Below are 6724 nucleotides of genomic sequence, written 5' to 3'. Positions count from 1 at the left end.
CAGCAGATATTTTGGATCAAGGTTGCTCAAGTTCAGCATCCAATCATTCTCTGCTGTTGGTCAGCCTCATTCCTGGCTAAAAAACCTTCAATTTACTAGAAACCTTTTCCTTCAACACATGTTTTGTTCTACAACATTGGACCCAGATGAAACTCCCTAGACCAGGGGTAGCCATTGTGGTGTTGTGGTCTCCAAATCCTACTAGCCTGGAACCTCAGCCATGTTGGCTGTTGTCAGGGAACTGCCATCGGCAGGACAGGAGGTGCAAAGGCTCTCTGAGGTAGAGAGAGACGTAACAGCTGAAGAGGGAACCAGTAGGGGGCGAACAGGAACGTCAAGGGAAGGAGAGTCGGAGGAATGGCTCAGAGACGCTTCCAGCGAAAACAGTGGGGAGGTCTCAGGACCTCCTATAGGGACACCCGTTCCTCGCCGGAAACTGTCACGCCGAGAGTCCAGAAGACGTGTTTCCGTTAAGGAGCTTTTATGTTGGAAACGTTTCCGAAAGCAACCACTTTCGGATTCTGCTAGCGATTGACGCAGCCATGCTGGAGGGGCTCCATCACAGGCAGAGGTTTGAGAACTTGTTCAAACTCTGAGGGACTTGCAGTTTACGCACAAGCAGCTCTTCATCCCATCACAGCAATCCGAAAGTCACCGAAAGCTAGCTTGTGCCAGGGAGAGGCATCATGAGCGAACCAGCCGGAACCGGAGGAGCAGGAGCAGCTGGAGGAGGTCCAAGCCTGGAGGAAAGGTACAGGACATTGGAGATCCAGCTTGCCTTGCAAACGGCGAGGCTGGAGGAGAGGAGGGCTCAGGATGCAGAAAGGGGGAAGGAGAAAACCACCCCGCTCACCAGAAAGATGCCAGGATTGGTGCAGAAATTTGGGGGGGACCCCAGAAACTATCATGCCTTTAGGACAGAGATGCAATACGCTCTCAATCTGCAATTTGATGACTTCCCTGATGAGGAATCGCGAGTGGCTTTTGTAATTAGCCATCTCGAATCAGGGGCGAAGGACTGGGTTAGACCCTTGATGGCAGGGAATAATGAGATCCTAAAGGACACGATGAAGTTTTTTCGTGCCATGGACCTGATGTTTTCCAGTGACATTGAGCAGGGAGTGGTGCGAAGGCAGTTAATGGCTTGCAAACAGGGAAACCGGTCTGTCCGTGAGTACTGGACTGAGTTTACTATGTTGATTCATAGATTGGGGTGGGACTTATCGACGGAGCCCATTCAGATGCTTTTCGAAAAAGGGCTCTCTTCGTCCTTAAAAGATGAACTTTCCCGGGCCCCCAGAGCGGAGTCTATGGACCAGCTGACTAAATCCGCGCTGGCCATAGGAGCGCGCCAGGAAGCGAGGGCTTTGGAGAAGAGGGAGGGAAAAGGAGAACGTTGGAGGGAGCTCCGCATTCCAGACATTCCAGAGCAGCCTTTCCCGCCGGCAGAGCCGATGGAAGTTGGAACAGCGCGGGCGCGCGCAGTTTCAAACCTCGGTGAAGGGCGGAAGAAGGAGGGAAAGAGCGCCAAGAAATGTTATCTCTGCCAACAGCCAGGACACTTTGCCAGAGTCTGTCCATGAAGAAAGGAATGGCAAGGCATGGCAGGAGCTGTTGGGGGAGAGGAGGAGGAAAGCAAGGAGCAAGTAAAAGCCAACGCCTGGCTGCCACCGTCGGGGCACAGCAGCCAGGCCCAAAAGCAGTGAAAGTGCCCTCACCAGAACCTCCCAGACCTGCTCTAGTGATAGAGGTGTTGCTAGAGCTGCCAAACGGACACCCCCTACAGATCAAGGCCCTTCTGGATTCAGGCAGCTCCTGTAATTTCATGAGTAAGGAGTTCGCAGCTGAGCACCAGATACAAACCCTACCCTTAAGTAAACCCCTGCAGGTGACCACGATTGACGGCAGAGAGCTGTTGGGAGGAGAAGTGAACCAACAGACAGTCCCTATGATAATGAGGGTGGCAAGGCACGCCGAGAGGATAGCGTTTAATGTGGCCACCTTGGGAGGAGCTCCCATCATTTTGGGGATGAGCTGGCTGGCACTACACGATCCTCTAGTGGGCTGGCATCAGAGGGTGGTCTCCTTTGGGTCAGCGCATTGCCTAGAACACTGCAAGCAGGGGAAGGATCCAGGGGGAGCCAGGCTCACCCTAGCTGGGATGGAGGTAATGAATAAAGGGGAGGTGCCTCCGCAATATGCAGATCTGAGCAACGTGTTTAGCGAAAGGGAAGCAGACAAACTGCCGCCGCATAGACCCTTTGACTGTCAAATCAACCTACTCCCTGGGGCTCAACTCCCAGTGGGCAAGCTGTACGCCATGTCAGACAGGGAGATGCAGGAGCTGAGGGAGTTCATTGACAAAAACCTGAAGCGAGGTTTCATCAGAGAGTCCCGAGCGGTGGGGGGCAGCCCAGTGTTTTTTGTGGACAAAAAAAACACAGATAAGCCGAGACTTGTAGTGGACTTCAGGTCCCTAAATGCCGTGTCGGAACCCCTGGCTTTTCCTATGCCCCGAATTGATGACATTCTGACCAGGGTGAGGAAGGGGAAGATTTTTACAAAACTGGACCTGCGGGGGGCGTACAATCTGATACGCATAAGGAAGGGGGATGAATGGAAGACCACCATGTTCACCCCTTTGGGAGCATTTGAATACCTCGTAATGCCCTTCGGTCTCCAAGCCGGCTCCGCATGTTTTCAAAGTTTTATCAACCACGTCTTGGGACCTTTGCTCTACAAGAATTGTGTGGCCTTTTTAGATGACGTGTTGGTGTATTCGGAAGATGAAGAGCAGCATGTGAAGGACGTGAGAGAAGTGTTGGGCCGGCTGCAAGCCAATCAGCTGTGGGTGAAACTGGAGAAGTGCCAGTTTCATGCCAAGGAGGTGGAATTCCTGGGGTACCGCTTGTCAGACAAAGGATTGGCCATGGATCCAGGCAAGGTCCAGGCGGTGCTGGAATGGAAGACACCGAAGACCAAGAAGGATGTGCAAAGATTCCTGGGGTTTGGGAACTTTTATCGGAAGTTCATCAAGAACTTTGCACACTTGACGGCGCCCATCACCGACTGCCTCAGTAGCAAGAAGAAATTTGTTTGGACGGCGGAGGCGGAGCGAGCTTTTGAAGAACTGAAAAGGGCTTTCGCCTCGGAAGAACAACTTCTGCATGTGGACCTACAGAAGCCCATGAGAGTGGAAACAGACGCGTCAGACCGAGCGGTAGGGGCGGTACTTCTTCAGCCGGGAAGGAATACGTCGGAGTGGAGACCGTGTGCCTTCTTCTCGAGGAAGCTGAATAAGTCCGAGCGGAACTACACGGTGTATGACAGGGAACTACTCGCCATTCACGAAGCGTTCCGGAGGTGGAGACATTTATTGATTGGGGCACAACACAAGGTGCAAGTGTGCACCGACCACAAGAATTTGGAGTATTGGAGAACAGCTCGAGTACTCAACCAACGACAAGTGAGATGGGCACAGGAATTTTCCAAATTCCACTTTGAGATTTGTTATGTACCAGGCCCAGAGAACGTCAGGGCGGACGCTCTCTCACGCAAACCAGAGTATTTGGAGGGGGAGGGGGCAATCGAAGAAAGACATGTCATTCCTGAGGACCGCTGGGTGTGTGGGGCGGCGCTGGTGGGGAGACGAGAACTGGTAGAGGAAACGGAAAATGACGAATATGCCCAAAATAAGCTCAGAGGTCTCAGGGGAGAGGGTGAGAGCCCGGAGGGTTTTGAGGAAAGAAACGGGGCATTGTATTAAAAGGGGCACTGTATATACCAGAAGGTGAATTGAGAGGGAGGGTACTCAAGCAGTTGCACGATAGTCCCACGGCGGGACATTTTGGACAACACAAGACCATGTGGATGGTCACCAGGGAATTTTGGTGGCCCAAGGTGAGGGAAGATGTAAAGGAGTATGTAAGAGGGTGTGACCAATGTCAGAGGGGCAAGGGGGAAAGAAGGGCGCCGGCAGGGTTATTAGAACCATTACCCACGCCAGAACGGCCTTGGGAGGCGGTATCAATAGATTTTATGACGGATCTGCCCAAATCCAAGGGGAAAACGGCCATCATGGTAGTAGTGGACCTGTTAACTAAGATGTGCCACTTTGTAGCATGTTCACATGCAGTCACAGCGGAAGAAACGGCGAAGTTGTTTGTAGAACACATCTTCAGGCTGCACGGCGCCCCCTTGAGGGTGATCTCAGACCGCGGCAAACAATTTACTTCCAGGTTCTGGAGGAAGCTCATGAGCTTGCTGCACGTGGAAGTCAATTTTTCGACTGCCCGGCACCCTGAAACTAACGGGCAGGCGGAAAGAGCAAATGGCATCCTCCAACAATATCTGAGGTGTTATGTCAATGACAGAGAGAATGATTGGGTCGAAAAGCTGGCGCTGGCAGAATTTGCCTACAACAATGCGGAGAATGTGTCCACAGGGATGAGCCCCTTTTTGGCTAATTACGGGTGTCACCCCAGGGCATTCCCAGGGGAGGGAGGCGAGAGATGGAGCGTCCCAGCGGCCGAACATTTTGTAGAAGAGATGGAAGCGATCCATCGTCAGCTTCAGCTCAACTTAGAAAGGGCCAAGGCACAATATAAGAAGCAGGCAGACAAGAACAGAAGGGAAGGTGAAACAATAAGGGTGGGGGATCAGGTGTGGCTGTCTACCCAAGGGTTGCCGTTCAAAGGGGGTTGTAAAAAATTAAGACCCAAGAGATTGGGACCCTTTGAGGTCATTCAGCAGGTCAACCCAGTGGCTTTCAAACTCCGGTTACCCAGCCACATGAAATTGCACCCAGTGTTCCACAGGTCGTTACTGTCACCGTACAAGGGGGGAGGTGAAGGGGAGTACACCAGGGGACCAGTCTTGGAAGAGAGGGAAAGCAGTAACCATGTAGCGGAAATCCTCGATTCCAGGTGGAAGGGCAATCAGGTGGAGTATTTGGTGGCGTGGGAAGGGGAACCGGAGTCAGAAAACACCTGGGTGACCGCAGAGGAGGTCAATGACGAGGTTTTAACAGAAACGTTCCACCAAAGATTCCCGAGGAAACCACAGCCGGTAGCAAGGTTTAGGAGGGAGTATTTCGGCACCACAGACGAGGAAGAGGAACTGGAAGGATTCGCAGAGTCGGAGTTGGAAGAAGGAACGGACTCAGATGACGAGGAGTACCGAGAGACTAGGAACAACAACAAGTGGAGTAAGGTGTTCGAAACTTCGGACGATGAGGAAGGTTCTTTCCGGGGTTTTACCTCCTCCCAACCCGTAGGGGAGGAGCCGGGAGGGGGTGAAGGGGGCCCTGGAGGGGAGGTGGATGTCAGGGAACTGCCATCGGCAGGACAGGAGGTGCAAAGGCTCTCTGAGGTAGAGAGAGACGTAACAGCTGAAGAGGGAACCAGTAGGGGGCGAACAGGAACGTCAAGGGAAGGAGAGTCGGAGGAATGGCTCAGAGACGCTTCCAGCGAAAACAGTGGGGAGGTCTCAGGACCTCCTATAGGGACACCCGTTCCTCGCCGGAAACTGTCACGCTGAGAGTCCAGAAGACGTGTTTCCGTTAAGGAGCTTTTATGTTGGAAACGTTTCCGAAAGCAACCACTTTCGGATTCTGCTAGCGATTGACGCAGCCATGCTGGAGGGGCTCCGTCACAGGCAGAGGTTTGAGAACTTGTTCAAACTCTGAGGGACTTGCAGCTTACGCACAAGCAGCTCTTCATCCCATCACAGCTGTGATGGAAGGTTGTTGGAGTCCCACACCAATATCGGCTGCCTGTGTCCTAGAGGCATCTTCCCTAGTTGACAGTAGAATAATAGAATCATAGAATTATGGAGCTGGAAGGGACACTAGGGGTCATCTAGTCCAACCTCTTGCAGTACAGGAATCTCAGCTAAAGCATTGGTGATAGATGGCCATCTAGCCTCTGCTTAAAAACCCTCCAAAGAAGGAGAGCCCACAACCTCCTAGAGGAGACCATTCCACTATTGAACAGGTCTTACTGTCAGAAAGTTTTTCCTGATGTTTATTCAGAATCTCCTTTCTTGTAACTTGAAGCCAAGAAAGGCGAATTCCAACTAAATATCAGGAAACACTTTCTGACAGTAAGTAGTGAATGGTGAACTGGCTTCATATTCATATTTGTCAATTTCCATTCAGGGTCAAAATATTTCAAGATGGAGAAGGATAAGAATGCTATCGTGAATTGTACCATCTTCTGCTGAATATTACAGCACCCTGATTGTTACAATAGGATTCCTGGAAATTATTGCTACTTTCTCTGTAGAACATCTCAAGCTAATGCAACCTGCTGGCTTTGCGTTTCACCTTGGTGACTGAACAGTTTCTCTGTTTCGCAAGAGAAATTGGGGCTGTCCTCTGGATTTAGGTAGAAAATACTTTTAAAATATGTCCATCCAAAACAGGGGTAGGCAACCTAAGGCCCGGGGGCCGGATGCGGCCCAATCGCCTTCTCAATCCAGCCTGTGGATGGTCCGGGAATCAGTGTGTTTTTACAGGAGTAGAATGTGTGCTTTTATTTAAAATGCATCTCTGGGTTATTTGTGGAGCATAGGAATTCGTTCATCCCCCCCCCCCCAAAAATATAGTCTGGCCTACCACATGGTCTGAGGGATGGTGGACCGGCCCATAGCTGAAAAAGGTTGCTGACCCCTGATCCAAAATGATCAGAGGCCATAACCATATATTAAGTGACAACAGGGGGCA

This window comes from Podarcis tiliguerta (genome assembly GCF_965153285.1).
Source record: "Podarcis tiliguerta genome assembly, chromosome: 11".
NCBI lineage: Eukaryota > Metazoa > Chordata > Lepidosauria > Squamata > Lacertidae > Podarcis > Podarcis tiliguerta.
This window is presented reverse-complemented; position numbering follows the sequence as displayed.